Source organism: Thalassophryne amazonica, chromosome 7 (genome assembly GCF_902500255.1).
Source record: "Thalassophryne amazonica chromosome 7, fThaAma1.1, whole genome shotgun sequence".
NCBI classification, from domain to species: Eukaryota; Metazoa; Chordata; class Actinopteri; order Batrachoidiformes; family Batrachoididae; genus Thalassophryne; species Thalassophryne amazonica.
In genome coordinates, this window is record NC_047109.1 from 114291051 (window position 1) to 114311037 (window position 19987).

Genomic DNA, 19987 nt, shown 5'->3' on the forward strand with positions numbered 1-19987 from the left:
AAATAAATACACTTCATAATTTATAAAGGATGTCATAACAGTTTTTTGAAAAGGCGAATATATTTTCTGCAAAAAGGTTCTACAATTATAAATTTTCCACATGCAGTGCACTTATACACCCATTTCCACAACACACTGCAATCGTGAATAAACAGAGCTAGTCTCTCATGACCAGGCCTACCTTGTTATATCACCACTGAATTATATGTGACTGCTACAAGCAACATTTTTCATAGCACTGTGACAAGGGTAGGACTGTTTCAGAATTTAATTTAATCTTTATATTTGTTACAGTTTCCCCAATAATTTACACACATTTTGAATATACCAGTTCTACAAAAAAATTAACAAATATCATTTCATGTTTTTCAGCTCAGTGGGTCTTTTCAAAGATAAAAGCTCTTCGAAACAGCTACACAAAAATAAAGAAACTGGGACCCAGTGGAAGTTCAAGTTTAAGTAAAAGAGCAATCTGGATGAAAGAGAGACTACAGTTTTTGGATCCACACATACAGATAAGAACATCAATCTCAAATTTAAACAAGGTAAGTTTCTTTATTTACACTGATACATGTTTGTTTTTCTTTTTTTCCCATTAGCATTAAAGATTTATCATTTTGTCCTGCCAAGGAACACATCCCATTTCTGAGTTGAAATACATAGTTAGAAGCTGCTGTTGTTCCTTTGCACTTTGTGTTGGGTTTCACTGAGCCAATGGTGGGCACACTTCTGATAACAGATAATTATCGAAGATAATGTTTTCATTATGGGATTATCTTTTTAGATAAATTTATCCGATGAATAACTTTTAGACTGATAACATAGTAAACCAAGCTGAACAGTGAAAAACAATTTTGAAATTATTAAAGCAGTTGAGACCTACCTGTTGAAAGTTTTCTAACAAATGTGTAGTTCCATCCTCTGCAAACAAAAGATCTGCTTCCAAGAGAATCCTCTGCAGGCAAAAGAAAACTGGTCACAAAAATAATAATAATGATGATAATAATAAATAATAATAATTTCCTAATAATAATAATAATAATTTCCTTTAACACCATACTGGTATAATTGCAATATCACCAAGTCATCCAGAGGCATACATTTTTAACTTATGGTTCAAATTTTAACTTACTCATTTTGGACAAGTTATTTAAAATTACTGTCATGTCTGAAGCTTTATAAAGTGAAAATATCAAATATATGTTTTCGTTTTAAAGTAATGTGCTAATTGTTAAGGTTTTGTGAGCACATGCTGTGCCAGGCAGCAATGCATTATGGGTAGCATAGGGTAATCTCAGACGTTCACGACAGGACAAATGCATTTCAGACACTCTGTTCAGGCTCCACAGATAACAGCATTAAACTCTAGTGCATAAAACTCTCGTGAATATATTCTCTGGGTTTATAGACGTTAGTGTATTTGTGTTTGTTAAATTCCACGCATCTTAAAAGTTAAATGTAGCAGACAGGGATTATCTGGAATTTTGTTTGGCAAGTTTTCAAGGCCGCTACTGCCATCTACTGGCCAGTAGTGTTCATGGCAGTATTCGCCCAAAGAAGTACTAAGCGTCTGGGTACCAGTAGATGGCAGTGTTCTATTTATTTTAACCCGGTTATATCAGATGGTGGTCAAATCAACTTTTTGGCTTTTTTTTTTTTTTTCTACAAATTAAGTTTAAAAACAAAACAACAACAAAAAAAACATTACAAGAGAGCTCTGCGGTTGGATGTATGAAGCTCTTCAGCAGCAGGAGGTGGTCGTGAGATGTTAAAGCTTGTTACTCCACTACACGATGCAGGACGTGCGATTAACCTGATACTCGGTCCAAAAAATTTTCGCACGAATGAAAAATCATCTGAAAAATGGCCAAAACACACAGTGTAAAGCCAACATTTATGTGTCAAGATAAGGCTTTTCAGAACTGACCAATTGTTAACCTTGTCCTTTGTTTTATCTGTTTTTATTATTTATTATTGCATTTTAACCTGTGAAGTGCTTTGTGACTTATGTCTGTGAAAGGCACTATATAAATAAATTTACTTACTTACTTACTAATATTGAGTGCATGTTTTACATCATAAAATTTTTAAAACATGCACACATCATCAAACGTATGCACAGCATTAATAAAACATGCGCACATTCTCTCCACATACAAAACATTTTGCGATGACACTTCCAGGGCTCCGTAAAAATGCCTGTTTTTACAAATAAAATGGAATATTTTACAAAAGCACATTTATCTTTAAACCAACACACAACACTCGTCACATTAACGTGTTGGTTTACATGATGATGAATGACTGAACCAATTAGTGTTTAGCAGAGGCACGTTTACCCAGAATGCTTTGCGGTCTGTGTTTGTTACAAAACCTCAGAATTAGTGCCTTATTCAACATTAAAAGATATATGTTATATTTTAACTTTGTACAAATGACAGAATTGACATTAATGGAGTTATTCTATCAGTATTTTCATAAAACCATAAGTTAGTATGACTTTATTTTTCAAGACCTCCGCCTGACCGGAGTGTTGTAATTGAATTATGGCTCCTCTCTGGAGACTTCTGTTTTGGGAGTGCTGTAATAAACAAGCATTTCCAGCAGGAGCAGAATGTTGAAAGAAAATGATTATGATTATGATTAGTAGTAGAAAGCTGATTTTGTTCTCAGGATTTGTCTGTGCTGTGTTCTACAGGGGGCAGCATAGACTAACATTCTGGCTCATTCTTTGGGTCTTTTGATGCTTTCAAAAGCGATTGTTAAAAATTTATTTCAGCTTGTTAGTAATTGCGAATGTACCAGAGACAACACCGGAATTTATCGGTTATCGATTATCTGTAACTTTCGATACATTTTTGGGTAGTTTATCAGTTTATCTTTATCAAAGATAACTTTTCAGTTATCTTATCTGTTATCGAAGTTAATTTTTTGGTTATCTGTACCCACCACTGCGCTGAGTAGTTGGACCAATCCCAGGTAGTTTTGGATCACACCTCCAAGCTCCAGGAATCAACATGCATGTTTCAGTGTCCTCCACATCACAGACATTAACATACAGGTGCTTATTTTTCTGAATCATGAAATTATGTAAACAGCAAGCTGACAGAATTAAGTAGGTTACTTTATCAGGAGACAAGTTGATGGTTGTCAAGAATACCCGAAATCTGTTGGTTAATATGCCAAATGAATTTTCTAACCACAACGTCTTGCGCGTGAAATGTGGTAGTTAAAAATTCGTTTGTTTTTGTCCAACTGCCTGTGAGGATAGGGTTTCATCATGTTAATGGTCATTAGGAAAGCATCATCACCTATGAAATGGAAGGAGATTTTATGATCTGGAATTCCATCGACAGTCTCAGGAGATGGTAGGTTCAAAGAATTGTCATCCAGGGCATTTTTCAGTGTGGAGTAATTGAAAACCCCAGCATCACCTGCACGGCCAGCAGCTCCAACGTCACATAAACAAATCTATAGGTTGCGTCCACAACAGCCAGAAGAAGAACACTAAAACTATGTTTGTAGTTAAAGAATTGGGACCCTGTGTTGTCTGGTTGCTGAATTGCCACATGTTTATCATCTATGGCCCCAATGCAGCATGGGTAGTTCCACTTTCTTTTGAATTCTTCTGCTATGGCCAGCCATTCATCTGGAGTAGATGGAGTCTAGAAATAGAAATAATTCATTTTATTAATTTTCAAATGTCAATTTTTTTGTTTGTTTATTGTTTGCAGAATTCAACGGTCTCATCTGAAGTAACAAATGATGACAACAATGATGATGAAGATAATGACACAGAAAGTCTCCAAGATAACCCATCAACTCCATCAACACTTGATGGAACTGATCAAGACGTAACCCCTGGAAGAAAATCAACAAAGGAGTCCTTGAAGGCAAAAACAAAGTCATCTGCTAAAAGACAGGCTGAGGATGAGTATCATTTGATTAAAGAGTTAACTCAAACATTATCAGATCGAAAGAAGAAAAGGGAAGAAAATGCCCACCAGAAAATTGACCCATTTGCTTGTTATGTGTAAGAGGCCCTATCACAACTAGATCCAAAAATGAAGCATTTAGCTGTACATCACATTAACACTGTCATCTTTCAGGCTCAGATGGGAACTCTTGGCCAGTTACAATCACAGCCACAAAGTCAAGTGCATTCTCTGCAGTATAATCAGCAGTCTAATTGGTTTTCCACCAGACCGTTTATTTTCGGCACCACCGGAATACAATAGATGGTATCAATCAAACCAGCAACAACATCATAATCATGTTTCTACAATCCCAAATCAAACACGGTGTCCACCACCGCAACAATTTTTGAATCCTGGCACTGACACCAATGTCAGAGTATTTGGCAACAGGAAAAAAAATTGCAAAACAATGCAAATTCCCAGTGTTCTGTGCGCCAGAATCAATGGTCACAGCTTGATAACTGACAGTCAGAACAAAACCATGACAGTGAACCAAAGTAAAAGATTCAAAACGTCTTCCATTTAAAATGTTAAAACAATCAGTATTACAACTTACAGCTTAAAGTCACTTACATTGTAATTGCAGAGGATTTGTTAAAGGTTCTATTGTATTTCCCAGTATTTTTTTTTTTTTTCAATTTCACTTTTTACAATAAAACTGTTTGCTCAAGCTTACCTTTAAGTGCTGCTCTTTCAGAATATTGTACAATGCCTGACATGTTTCGGATACAATTCCAGAAACTGTTCTCTCCCCCATCCGATACTGGAATGACAGACTCTTAAATGATTCTCCTAAAGGAATACAAACGGAAATGTTATTCGTACATCAGAATATTTAAAAATATCCAGGACAAGCTTTACTTGTATCTAACATTTAGAATAGAATAGAAAGCCTTTATTGTCATTATACACAGCAAACACAGTCTGCATAGTACAACGAGATTAGGGGGGCTGCGCCTTAAAAAGTGCACGCAGTGCAATACCAGACAATATAACATGAATAAACAACATTTCACTGAGAAATGTATGCCTAGGCTCTGTGTTGGGGAGTATTTGGAATACATGTATTTAGAATACATATTCAGAATATTAATTTTGAGTAGCTATATTTAGGTTCTTTTTCATTTGAGGGTATTAAGAATACAGTTACTTTCCAAAAATCGTAGGAATACATTATGGTACATAGTCATTACATATCAGCCTTATCTTGCACAACATTTGCAAGAGAATTAAATGACGAGAAAAAAGTTTATTTCAAATTTTTTAACAGACAGTTACAAATGAAACCAGTAGGTGAGTAAAGGGGGGCAAGAACATTTTTTTTTTCTCTGTTGTTCAGAATTGACAGTGTTGGACACTGAACATCAGTAATCTGATTTTAAAATAGCTGGTTGTCAAAGTTTCTAAATTTCATTTCACTTTTTCAAGGGCTTTGAGCTTGATGAAGTTGGAAAAGACCAAAAGTTTACGTATTTGTTTTAAAATCAGTGTATTTGTTTTAAAATCAGTGATCTGCCCCCCCAAAATATTTACAAAGATTGAAAGCTATTTAAGGTACAATCCTTTTTTATCACCACAATTTTGCTTTCAAAATTTGTGTTAAAAAAGTCAACAGCAGGTGTAACAAGCCTGGATTTTTCTGATCATATCTTATTATGCACCACATTTATATAGAAATATTTTAATAATTTAAGCAAGTATTCAGTATTCCAGTAACTATATACAATTTCAAAGTATTTTCTCCCAGCACTGCCCAGGCTTAGTCTATGTTCTAGTGAGAGCCTGGTGGGTTACATATAATTAAAAATCTACATAGACCAGGCTAGCAAATATAAATGTCATATCTGATGGGAAAGGAGACTTGCCTGTTGCTAGAAACCTTAGAGTGACAGACAGTCTTTCGCTAGGTTTTATTGCAGCACGCATAGTCGTGTCTTCTTTCTTAATAAAAGGCTCCACTGATGCTAAGATTTCATCAAAGGACTGGCGATCAATCCGGTGGTATTTGTGAAATGTCTCTGGATCCTCGGCATTTAGTTCCTGGACCAAATTACTCTACGCCCCTTGATTCACTCTCCTCTTTATCCAAGATCTTGTCCAGGTTTTACGACAAGCAGATCTTCGTCTTCGACGCCGTCTCCGAATCAATAATACAGCTAAAAAACCGATCATATCACCTTCATCCGATGACAACGGGGATTCCATGTGTTCCGCCATGTTATCTATGACACATGACACGGCGGTGGGGTACACAGGTCATGGCGCAGGCGCAGTTCAGTCAGACTGAAAACAGAATGCTTGCCAAAACACATCCCTGAGGAACCCCCATTATTCACTGAGTAAAAGTTAGAGATTTCACCCCTGCTGTGCACAGCTCTCATGGTACCTGTGTATCGGCTGGATTTGACGTCCAGCACTGAATATTCAGGATGTCCCAAACAGAAGACTGGTCAACTGAATGCATCCTATGTTGATACTCACAAAGCATTTCAAAGACGCAATGCCAATATTGTGCATTAAATACACAAATATCACCCCTGTCTGAATGTGTATGTTGGTGCCACAGATCCTGATTCTTATTGAATTATTGACTGGTGGTTGGCTCTCACTGCGGTATTGTATCACTTCCTGTTCCGGAGCACAGCGGTGTTTTGCTGTATCTGTTAGCTGTTTAATCTGCGCAGTTAGATTGATCTAGATAACTAGATAACGATTTGTTTCACAGTGTAATCTGCATGTGCCTTAACTAAAGCACTCCCTCTGCTGAATCACCTCTAAATTATTTACACATTATTCACTTTGTGTGTTTTTAGGAATCCGCTAACTTAGCACAGCTACTAGCTCTTAGCCGGTTTAGCATGGCGGCTTCTCCTGTCTCTCCTGCACTTTTCTGCTCTGGGTGTGAAATGTTTAGTTATTCCTCGGCCTCCTTTAGCAGTAATGGTACTTGTAATAAGTGTAGCTTATTCGTAGCTTGGAGGCCAGGCTGGGCGAATTGGAGACTCGGCTCCGCACCGTGGAAAATTCTACAGCTAGCCAGGCCCCTGTAGTCGGTGCGGACCAAGGTAGCTTAGCCGCCGTTAGTTCCCTTCCAGCAGATCCCGAGCAGCCGGGAAAGCAGGCCGACTGGGTGACTGTGAGGAGGAAGCGTAGCCCTAAACAGAAGCCCCGTGTACACCGCCAACCCGTTCACATTTCTAACCATTTTTCCCCACTCAGCGACACCCACCGAGGATCAAACTCTGGTTATTGGCGACTCTGTTTTGAGAAATGTGAAGTTAGCAACACCAGCAACCATAGTAAATTGTCTTCCGGGGGCCAGAGCAGGCGACATTGAAGGAAATTTGAAACTACTGGCTAAGGCTAAGCGAAAATTTGGTAAGATTGTAATTCACGTCGGCAGTAATGACACCCGGTTACGCCAATCGGAGGTTACTAAAATTAACATTGAATCGGTGTGTAACTTTGCAAAAACAATGTCGGACTCTGTAGTTTTCTCTGGGCCCCTCCCCAATCGGACCGGGAGTGACATGTTTAGCCGCATGTTCTCCCTGAATTGCTGGCTGCCTGAGTGGTGTCCAAAAAATGAGGTGGGCTTCATTGATAATTGGCAAAGCTTCTGGGGAAAACCTGGTCTTGTTAGGAGAGACGGCATCCATCCCACTTTGGATGGAGCAGCTCTCATTTCTACAAATCTGGCCAATTTTCTTAAATCCTCCAAACCGTGACTATCCAGGGTTGGGACCAGGAAGCAGAGTTGTAGTCTTACACACATCTCTGCAGCTTCTCTCCCCCTGCCATCCCCCCATTACCCCATCCCCGTAGAGACGGTACCTGCACCCAGACCACCAATAACCAGTAAAAATCTATTTAAGCATAAAAATTCAAAAAGAAAAAATAATATAGCACCTTCAACCGCACCACAGACTAAAACAGTTAAATGTGGTCTATTAAACATTAGGTCTCTCTCTTCTAAGTCCCTGTTAGTAAATGATATAATAATCGATCAACATATTGATTTATTCTGCCTTACAGAAACCTGGTTACAGCAGGATGAATATGTTAGTTTAAATGAGTCAATACCCCCGAGTCACACTAACTTTCAGAATGCTCGTAGCACGGGCCGAGGCGGAGGATTAGCAGCAATCTTCCATTCCAGCTTATTAATTAATCAAAAAACCAGACAGAGCTTTAATTCATTTGAAAGCTTGACTCTTAGTCTTGTCCATCCAAATTGGAAGTCCCAAAAACCAGTTTTATTTGTTGTTATCTATCGTCCTCCTGGTCATTACTGTGAGTTTCTCTGTGAATTTTCAGGCCTTTTGTCTGACTTAGTGCTTAGCTCAGATAAGATAATTATAGTGGGCGATTTTAACATCCATACAGATGCTGAGAATGACAGCCTCAACACTGCATTTAATCTATTATTAGACTCAATTGGCTTTGCTCAAAATGTAAATGCGTCCACCCACCACTTTAATCATATCTTAGATCTTGTTCTGAATTATGGTATGGAAATTGAAGACTTAACAGTATTCCCTGAAAACTCCCTTCTGTCTGATCATTTCTTAATAACATTTACATTTACTCTGATGGACTACCCAGCAGTGGGGAATAAGTTTCATTACACTAGAAGTCTTTCAGAAAGCGCTGTAACTAGGTTTAAGGATATGATTCCTTCTTTATGTTCTCTAATGACATATCACAACACAGGGCAGAGTAGTTACCTAAACTCTGTAAGTGAGATAGAGTATCTCGTCAATAGTTTTACATCCTCATTGAAGACAACTTTGGATGCTGTAGCTCCTCTGAAAAAGAGAACTTTAAATCAGAAGTGCCTGACTCCGTGGTATAACTCACAAACTCGCAGCTTAAAGCAGATAACCCGTACATTGGAGAGGAAATAGCGTCTCACTAATTTAGAAGATCTTCATTTAGCCTGGAAAAAGAGTCTGTTGCTCTATAAAAAAAGCCCTCCGTAAAGCTAGGACATCTTACTACTCATCACTAATTGAAGAAAATAAGAACAACCCCAGGTTTCTTTTCAGCACTGTAGCCAGGCTGACAAAGAGTCAGAGCTCTATTGAGCTGAGTATTCCTTTAACTTTAAGTTTAGTAATGACTTCATGACTTTCTTTGCTAATAAAATTTTAACTATTAGAGAAAAAATTACTCATAACCATCTCAAAGACGTATCGTTATCTTTGGCTGCTTTCAGTGATGCCGGTATTTGGTTAGACTCTTTCTCTCAGATTGTTCTGTCTGAGTTATTTTCATTAGTTATTTCCTCCAAACCATCAACATGTCTATTAGACCCGATTCCTACCAGGCTGCTCAAGGAAGCCCTACCATTAATTAATGCTTCGATCTTAAATATGATCAATCTATCTTTATTAGTTGGCTATGTAGGACTGCTTTTTTGCATTTGCGCAATATCTCTAAAATTAGAAAGGTCTTGTCTCAGAGTGATGCTGAAAAACTAATTCATGCATTTATTTCCTCTAGGCTGGACTATTGTAATTCATTATTATCAGGTTGTCCTAAAAGTTCCCTGAAAAGCCTTCAGTTAATTCAAAATGCTGCAGCTAGAGTACTGACAGGGACTAGAAGGAGAGAGCATATCTCAGCCATATTGGCCTCTCTTCATTGGCTTCCTGTTTATTCTAGAATAGAATTTAAAATTCTTCTTCTTACTTATAAGGTTTTGAATAATCAGGTCCCATCTTATCTTTGGGACCTCATAGTACCATATCACCCCAATAGAGCGCTTCGCTCTCAGACTGCAGGCTTACTTGTAGTTCCTAGGGTTTGTAAGAGTAGAATGGGAGGCAGAGCCTTCAGCTTTCAGGCTCCTCTCCTCTGGAACCAGCTCCCAATTCAGATCAGGGAGACAGACACCCTCTCTACTTTTAAGATTAGGCTTAAAACTTTCCTTTTTGCTAAAGCTTATAGTTAGGGCTGGATCAGGTGACCCTGAACCATCCCTTAGTTATGCTGCTATAGACTTAGACTGCTGGGGGGTTCCCATGATGCACTGAGTGTTTCTTTCTCTTTTTGCTCTGTATGCACCACTCTGCATTTAATCATTAGTGATTGATCTCTGCTCCCCTCCACAGCATGTCTTTTTCTTGGTTCTCTCCCTCAGCCCCAACCAGTCCCAGCAGAAGACTGCCCCTCCCTGAGCCTGGTTCTGCTGGAGGTTTCTTCCTGTTAAAACGGAGTTTTTCCTTCCCACTGTTGCCAAGTGCTTGCTCACAGGGGGTCGTTTTGACCGTTGGAGTTTTTCTGTAATTATTGTATGGCCTTGCCTTACAATATAAAGCGCCTTGGGGCAACTGTTTGTTGTGATTTGGCGCTATATAAAAAAATTGATTTGATTTGATTTATTCACATCTGCACAAGAGTTTGCTGGCTTTCATTTTGTATGATACATATGTCTGACAATGACTGATGGGTTTCATCATGAACATTAGTTACGCACATCAGTTTTCAGGAAAATCAAAGATTTTTGAGGAATTGGTCAAAAATACTTTAAGTTTTTTTTTCCCTTCCCACCTACAGTAACAACATTATTCTTCTGAGATTGATCGTTTCACAGAGATGAGTTGGACAAATGTTATAAAGGTTCTTAGTTTTGCTCAGACTGGTCATCCCACCAGGTTTTTGTGGGGTTCCACTGCAAAGCATTTAAGTAGTTCAGCTTAAAAAAAAAATCCTGAGGATGCAGCACAGCCATTAGCAGGGGAAGGAAGGAGATATGAATTGAACCGGAAAGAGCCTTGTGTCTAATGCTTGCCACATTCGCTCTTGAACTGAAGGTCTAATTACCCACTGGTGTTTGGTGCCAGCATTCCCAGCTCCCAGCAGCCCTTGGGCCCAAGCAGCCAGAGAGCATCCAGACCCAGCTGCCTCCCAAACACTTGCAGGTACACAGGTTGGAGTAATAGTCTGACTACAAGGGCGCAAAATGAAAGAGCAGGAAACTGGAGCCAGAAGCTGAAAGGATTTATGTAAAAGCAGCAGAGAAATGTTGGGATGCAGTGATGGATACACATACATGAACATATCTCAGATTAATGCTGAGGCAAAACAAGGCTTTTTCTTATGATGAGCATTGACTTGTTTTGTTACTTCCACAAGATGGTGGTGGTTGTTGGTTGAACTACTGACTAACTGTTCTTTACCCAATAATTACCTTGAATAATGGATTCAGCTACCAGGTGAAAAAAAATCTACCAAGTAGCAAAAGAAAGAAATCGCTGTTGCACTTTTGCATTGAAGAATTTGCGTGACACTTAAATCTCACTGGGTTGTGCACAGTGTTGTATAGTAACGAAGTAAAAATACTTCACTACTGTACTTAAGTACGTTTTGGGAGACTTTGTACTTTGAGTTTTTTAAATTCAGCTTACTTTCACTTTTACTCCACTACATTTCCGACGTTAATTGCATACTTCTACTCCGATACATTTTCTATGTGCCATGCCGTTACTCGTTACAAAAACACACACGAAAAAAGTGTTTTCACCCAGAGACACCACTGATTACTAGTGACTGCAACAAAGTGAGGCCGGTTTGTCATGAGGCATGTCCGGTAGGCTTTTTTGCAGTTGCACACTTGTTTGTCAGGAAAATGATCATTTCTCTACATTGATTACAGACCTGCAGCGGGTCTGTAATCATCTTTTCTGCAGCGCGGCTTTGCTTTGAACCTTGAACCAATTGAAGCAGTGATTCGCATGTAGAAGCAGTGCTTCGATTTACGAGTCGTGGATTCATTGTCGCTTTATCCTAATTTTTCCCACTAAAACCCTGAAGAGCATATGTCTGAGTAATATTTAATATTTTTATGTTAAACCGACCTGTTATGGTCTTCTGAAACAGTTGATAGATGTATTTTATAACTTAAAAACGGGACCAATGCTAAAACATTAGCATGTCTATGGCGTTTTCAATATTAAAGTTAGCATTTAGCTGTTCGCATCAGCACGTTGTGTTGTGTTCAAATTGTAATTTTTTAAATTTATGTTTATTCATATATTATAGCAACAACAATAATAGTCTACATAATAGACAATAATAGTCAATAATAATAGACTAATAATGTTACAATACAATTTTAGAGAAAGAGACAAAAAGAACCTAATGAAACAAAACACAACAGAAGAGATAAAACCATGGAACAATGAAAATAAATAAATACATATAGAAATAAATAACTGTTTCCTGTGAACACCTAGTGAGTAGCCTACTCTCGTTTAGGTTTTGAAACCTTGTTTCTGAAGTGTTTTTGTGTGATGTGCACAATTTTCAGTATTTTGACGAATACTACCAGTCATTTACAAGCCTCGATAAACTTTTCTAAAAAAAAATCAGTCCTTTTTTGATTAAGATTTACTTGTAGTTTTACTTTCAATACTTGAGTACATTTAGTTGTACATTACTTGTCATACTTAAGTACAATAAATACTAGATACTTGAAGACTTTTACTTGAGTAGCATTTCAGTCGGTGACTTGAACTTCTACCAAACTAATTTTTTTAATGGGTATCTGTACTTTTACTTAAGTGTGATTTTTCCGGTACTTTATACAACACTGGTTATGCATAGCAGGTAGCACTGAAGGCTCAGGGTTGGACTACCAGTTCCATTCCATATCTGTCCATAGATAAGACAGTTCTTGTAAATTGTGACAGTTCAAGCAGCTGTAAAATGAGTAGCAGCCTTTGGCTACGGAAGTAACCAGTGATGGACTGGTATCCTGTCCAGGGAGAGGTGTAGCCTTTTATCTACTTCCTGATATGGTATCTGATATGCACTGGCCCAATGGACCTCAGGGCTTGCATACAATTTTCTTTTTCTTACTTCTGAGTTTGCCCCAGTGCTCAGTCACAAGCTCTGTTGATACCATGAAGACATGTGGTCAGACTGTACTGTCATAACTGGTTATCTCACATATTCCAATTTTACAAAGGCCTTTGCTATCAGAGTCAGTTTTTCCAAAAATAGACCAGCACGTTGTAAAATAATAGTGGATAAGATAAGGTTAATTTTATCTGGGCAGCAACCAGCTAGTTACTGTAATGACAGTGCCTTGCCAAATGCTCCATCTTGGTTAGGTAGCATCCATCCATCCATCCATCCATGGATGGATGGATGGATGGATTTCTGGAGGATAAGTGAGTTTTTGTTTGTTTGTTTGTTTGTTTTTTACTAGTTTGGGAGGTCCCGCAACTTGTACTCCGTGCGATTTATTTACCCCCCCCCCCCCCCCCAAAAAAAGTTTATTATTAATAATAATAAAAGCCGCTGTTTCTATATAGGGCTTTGCATGAATCATAACACCAAATAAGAGTCTCAGTAATAAAAATACACTACAACAATGCATAGAAAACCCAAATTAAAGAGCTATTAAAAAATCAAATATATTCACATTTTAATTGGTGTTTTGAAAGTTGTGGCTCAGAAATCCGTGTTCATCTGTAAATACCATCCATATGTTGTCCATCACACATTTATTTGTCCATCTTTTTTAATTTTAAAACTTAAATTCTGTTTGGCACACACTACAAGTTGACAACTTTCCACTGTTTCCACACGTCTTGATCTGTGTCCATCTGATATTGTCTGTTGTCCAAACTACATTAAATAACATCCAGTGTATTGTTATAGCACAAATGTGTGTCCATCTTGCTTATTTTTGGAATTTAAAAATCTTTAAGTAGCAGCACATGCTATTATGTGCACATGTGCAAAACAAGTTCCTGTCTATTTTTTCTTGCCTGCAGGGAAATGCTGTGTTTTAAAATGTGAGTTCCACATACACACAGAAAAAGAAAAAAGGGTGTGACTTACATTTTGGTGCGGCTTATGTTTTTTTATTGTATTTATTTTACTCTTCAGGAGGTATTTTGTGTGACTCATCCTTCGGTGTGACTTCTACTCTAGACAATACAGTAAATATGACTGTACTCACGTGTTCATCGGGTAGTCTTGGATTGTAATGTTGGATTAGCAAACAGAAAAAGGACTTTCAACTGTTATGTGCAGTAAACTTTGTTTGACATTGAATACATTGTTTGCTCCATGACACAGTCAATGTGAAGTCTTCAAGTACCTGAACAGTTTAGTTTGTGATGGTCCTCTGACTAAATCAGCTCAGTTGTGTTGTGATGAATCACGGCTCACGTGAGTACTGGAATATGTGTGAGGCGTGTGACTTTGGTGGGTGGGACGGGAACTTCATCAGCGGAGACGTCTCCACACAGTCCATCCTGAGGAACAGGAATTCCCACAAGCTGCATTAATTGCATCAAAGGTAACGTGTGAGCCGCTGTCTCATTTTGAACACAAATGGTCTCAGTCAATTTCTACAGATATATCTTAAGTCTTTGAGTAGGTGAGGGTTCACGTGCTTTTTGGTAAAACGATACAGTAAACCTGTTAGCTCGTATATGGGAGCGGGGCTTGAAGTAATAGATCCTACCATTTTTATTATATTGGTTTGTACAAATAAAATTGACTTTGCAGCTTTGACTTTCACTGTAAGTAACAAGTGGATAAATATTCACATGGACTCATTAGAATGCAGACATCTCCAAAGGTCTCAAATGTCCCATTTTGCACAGTTGTTAAAAATGTCTAACCATTTTCTATGTCTACATTAGTGTCCATGTTCACTGCAATATGCAACGGGATTTACTCCAGGACAGTCTGGAAATCAGAAAAAAAGTCCTTTTATAAGCCCTGAGGTCCATCAGGCTGGTGCTTATAACCAGATACCATAGCATGAAATGGATGAGAGTCTACGACTCCCCGTGGATGGCAGGTTCCTTCCCCAGCCAAGGCCGGTAACTATTTACAACTGGGGGGACTGGGATAATTCAGATGAAGGGTCCAAGGACACAGACGGTTATAAACTGTTTAATACCAAGTCTGTGCTTCAACCTACATCACTATGTATTGGTATTTCAACTTACACAGAACTACTTGCTGTGGAATATATATATATATATATATATATATATATATATATATATATATATATATATATATATATATCGATTGGGATTAAAATATTATGAATATTATGACTCAGTGTTTCTAGGGTTTGTAAAGGTCAATATCATTAAAACGAGCACATTTCCACCATTGATGCCGTTCCTTTGTTATGCATATTTTTCGCTGCATGGTTTGTACTCAAACCTTGGTACAATTCTTTCACTAGGTTTTGTGATGACTAGAGCCCGACCGATATGGATTTTTTGAGGCCGATAACGATATTTGGGTGAAAAAAATGCTGATAATCGATAAATCGGCTGATTTGCTGATAGCCGATAAATCAGCCGATATTATTATTATTATTATTATTATTATTTAAATGAATAAAATATTCTTTTTTGTTCCCTTAACAAAAAGGTATAAGCTAAAAGCTGAAGCTTTGTCCTCATATTGATTAACTTTATAACAGAGAAGAATTTTTAAGTTCAAAAAATGCAAAAATGCAATTGGAGCAGTTAGGGGGTTATTCAAATGGGCCAACTAGGATGATATCACTCCTGAAAAAGATCTCATGTGATCCATATCACGTGAGGTAAATCTGCCCTACATTTGGATTTTGGAAAACCATGTGACGAAGAACCAATTCCGATTGGATACTCACATTGCGCATGTCATCACACATCTTCTATGAGGAGTACCAAGATGGCCGACGGTGGATCAAAAGTCCACGGAGTTAACTTTTCAGCAAAAAAAGAGTAAGTTTCTATCTCATATCATTAAAAAGCTATTTACAATATAGTAAAACTTGGTCCCAGCCGTCGTATACGACGGCATCGACCCCAGTGGTTTAATGACGAATGGAGAACCCTTCTGGATGACCAGTGAATCTGAATGTTTCAACCTCTTAGCAGTAAATGAAAGTTTTTCATGCTAGATGTAAGGTCTACACAACGTGGGCTTAATAAAAAGTGTGACCGACGCAATGAAGCACATTTGACACATTACTACATAAACTGAATTAATCAAACTGAGTTGAACTGAAATGGGACAAATGTGGGGTGAATGTAATCGCAGAGGTATTACAAATAACATCCTTATAAACTTACTTGTATGCTTTTGTCAGCCGATCAGTGTAGTGTGATGGTGAACTACGGGGGCCGGTGATGAACACATTTAAGTAGGGATGTAAGCAACTCTCAGTTGAATGGAGTCAGAGCTCTATCTACTGGACAAACGGTGCAAGGACATTTTACATTGCCATAACAAACATTATTTCAGTAACTGTTCTGTTTATGAGAAATTCTTGGCGTTCTGTCGGCAAAATTTCGGCTGATAGTGAGTACTTTGAAAAGGGCTTATATTGGCCGATAATATCGGCCCGTCGCTATATTGGTCGAGCTCTAGTGATGACTGCTAACAAAAAAAAGAGCTGTTGTTATTTGACCTGTTCCCAGTAGGACGTCCCTCTGAACACTTCTCATGAGACCCGTGCGTACTTTGACAATGGAAAAATGATATAGCAAGTTTTTCATAACTTCTTTTACACTTGGGGTCACCACAGGAGATCCAATATGGATCTGTATGCTGATATGGTACAGGTTTTACACCAGATAACCTTCTTGACCCAAAGCCTCATAATGTGGAGACTGGGCAGGGGCAGTCTTGAACTGGAAGCAAGTGCACTACCTGCTATGCCACCTTTTTGATAAATACTTCAAAATTTCTGAACATCAAAGTAGGCAGACAATTGATTTGTCTTTATCAGAAGGTGAGGAGTTGAACAAAAAATAGAACATGATGTAAGCGGTGTCCTGTTGCAAGTTTTTTCATCTATTCAGCTATAGAAGAATGCAGGTGCCATTCCTGTTTCAATTTTTAGGGGTGTTTTTTTTTAGTAGAATTTGAGTGTGGAGTTACTGTTTTACTCCAACTCCGGAGGGTAAACCGACCAGCCAAACTGAGGGCCTGGAAACCTGGTGCATGTGGAATTCTATCAGAAAAAGTCTATTCAGGAAATCCACCGGTGACCTCGTACATCGACAGCGACGGGTTTCCCAAAGTGGCTGCAAGAGCACCTCCACTTCAAAACAATTGCTCAAAGCTTTACTGCTAAATTGGTGTTGAAACTTGTCAAATCTAGTAGATATGAACCAAAATCAATCAATAATATCAATAATTCATAGTCAACATGACTGTATTGGCTCACATGAAAGACAATGGCGTCAATATGTCATAATGGTAAACTCATGCTGATGGAAAATACCATTTTGGTTTCCAGACAAAATACGGAGCCACAAATGTAACAAATACTTATTTTCTAAAGAACAATATGATGTGTGGGGCTGTGACATGGGCCGTGACGGGGGGGCAGTAGAAACATCTACCCCACATAAGTGCAGAAAAGACCCACCCCCCAGTAGTGGTGGTTGGGGGGGCAGATGAGATGTTGTACAGTCGTGACTTAAATTGTCTTTACGATATTGCTCATGTTGTCGGACATTTCCGCTGCACGTTTTGGTCGCCCTCCGTTTGGCAGCCTATCTCGCTCTCACGACAGTTATTAGTTGCCGTAAATGTTGGTGAAAGATGCGCTATAGGATAGCGAAGAAAAGATTGGCGCACACGGGAAGATAGGAAGGGACGGCGGTTTTACTGCTTTACAGTATTATTGTTTTCTGACTTTGCTAGGTGTTCAGGAAGGATAAAAATAATACGGTTGTCCATCTGACAGAACAATTTAACCGCAGTCATCCAAAGAATGCTAACTATGTATTTACAGAAAGGGAGCTGAAGTGTTTTAATTTAATGTAAGAGTCTTTGATGTCTTCAAAGCTTTGGCTAATTTATAGATTTCTGTCAGTGTGGAGTTTCTGTGCTTGCATTGGTGCACTTTTCTCTCAGCAGCTCTATTATGAACTGCTGATTTTATATATATATATAAAATCAGCATTTATGTTTTCATGTGTAATTACTGTGAATCAACTCTTTGTGCACGGTTGAGTCATAAAAGAAGACAGAGAGAGCATCGTTATGCTGGTGGGGCACCTCACTAAAACGCTCCAGTGACAGAAAATGAAAAGCTGTAATTCCTCCTGTGTAGTGAAGTCTGACTCGGTCCAGAAAAGCACTTCCTATCCTTTTGTTCCCATCTCAAAGGAAATTATGGGAGAGAGAGAGAGTTTAGATATGGCCGTTAATAAGACTGCTGGTCCCTGACCTGAATGTCTAAGTGATTTAGACCAAGCCTGGTCTTATTAAACTAATGAAACCTGATTATTTCAACCTGCACATTCATATTTTATCATGATTTCAATATTGTCTTTGTGGGACGTCAGACTTTTCTTCTTGCTTGAACTGGTTGCATTGGTAAAGTTAATTTAAATAAAGGGACAACTGTCATCACAGTTTTGCACAAAGCTGATTGGACAGTGACTCTGTCCTTCTCAGATCATCTGGTTCTGAACCCAGATACCTTGTAAAATATTATTTATCATTATGAAAGACAGACCTTATCAATATATTGGCCTCTGTATCCTACAACCTGACTAAATTAAAAATTTAGCTGTATTATTATTATTATTATTATTATTATTATTATTTAGGTAATATTTTTGCCGTTTAATGATGGAGCAGTTTTCTTAAAGTTGGCCTTTCTGATCATTTGTTATCACACTGACTTTAAAATTTTGGAAGTGTAACAGTCAGTTATTGGCACCTTGCAAAACCATTTAAATGAGGCGGAGTTTCAACAGGATAAGCTTGATATGGAAGATTCCAGATTCTTTTGACCTTCGTTGATGTGGTACTTGTCTGTACTGGTTAATTTAGGATCTAAACCACAAGGGTGCTCCAATTCTGTTTTTTTTTTAACTATTAAGACAGAAGTTAAAATGTCAAAATTTTCCTTTTTGTTTGTGATTTTTCATCACAGCCACCTCTGTTCTTTTTTTTTAAGCTATGTTAAATTTATCATGTACATTGGTCAATGCAGATCTTTACCACCCCTGAGCTGTAGGAGGCGCTATTCATTTCTTCCGATTTGCTTCCAGTACTCAACATTAGATAATAGGCATTTGCAAAGCCATTCCATATGTCATGGACCTATAATTCTTTGTGCACGGGGATTATTTCTGGTCTTAGCCTGCATTAACGTAGCTGCAACCAGATGTGTGACAATCTGTCACTTAAAGCTTTGTATGAATGCAGGTGTTTGGAATTTTTACTGTGTGTAGTAATTGGAATGGAAAATACAATTTGGGTATAGTTAAGGAGTTAAGTTGGACTTAAATTCGTAGAAGTTGGTGACATCCAAAAATCTGCTGGAGTTTTTTTTTTTTTTAAGTCCTAGTGTTTTGATTGTTCACTCTGGTTAACACACCTGTCAATGAGACCAGAATAACTATTCCAAACATGCGTTTCATTAGGAAGTGGCTATCTGTACGTAGCCCTATTAATTATTCCAAATTCTATTCCTACATAGTGCAGCCTTGTTATGGTTAGCGTAGTTTAGAAATCTACATATCAATAGCAAATACAAGTACATAGTACATAGCCTCATAATCATGTGACTTATATCGACCAATGAGAGAGTCACTATGTTGTTGTTGTCCATTTGGCTGCTCCCATCCTGTTTGGGGTCGCCACAGCGGATACAACCAGATCCGCATTGGTATTTGGCACAAGTTTTATGCTGGTTGCCGTTCCTGACACAACTCCAGTTTTACCCGGAGAAACACACACAGCTGCTGATGTTCCAAAGCAGTCTCCCATCCATGTACTAACCAGATCCTGCACTGCTTAGCTTCTGAGATCTAATGGGATTGGGCTTACACAGAGCAGACCGGCTGCCATTGAGAGAGACACTATGTACAACTCGAATTTCAGTATACAAATATAGCTGCATACGGATAGCCACTGCCGTTGCATTATGGGTCACTAACACCCCTATTCCACAGGGCACCATTCTATTATGATCCCCCACGATCCAGAAGAAGGGCAAAAATGGGATG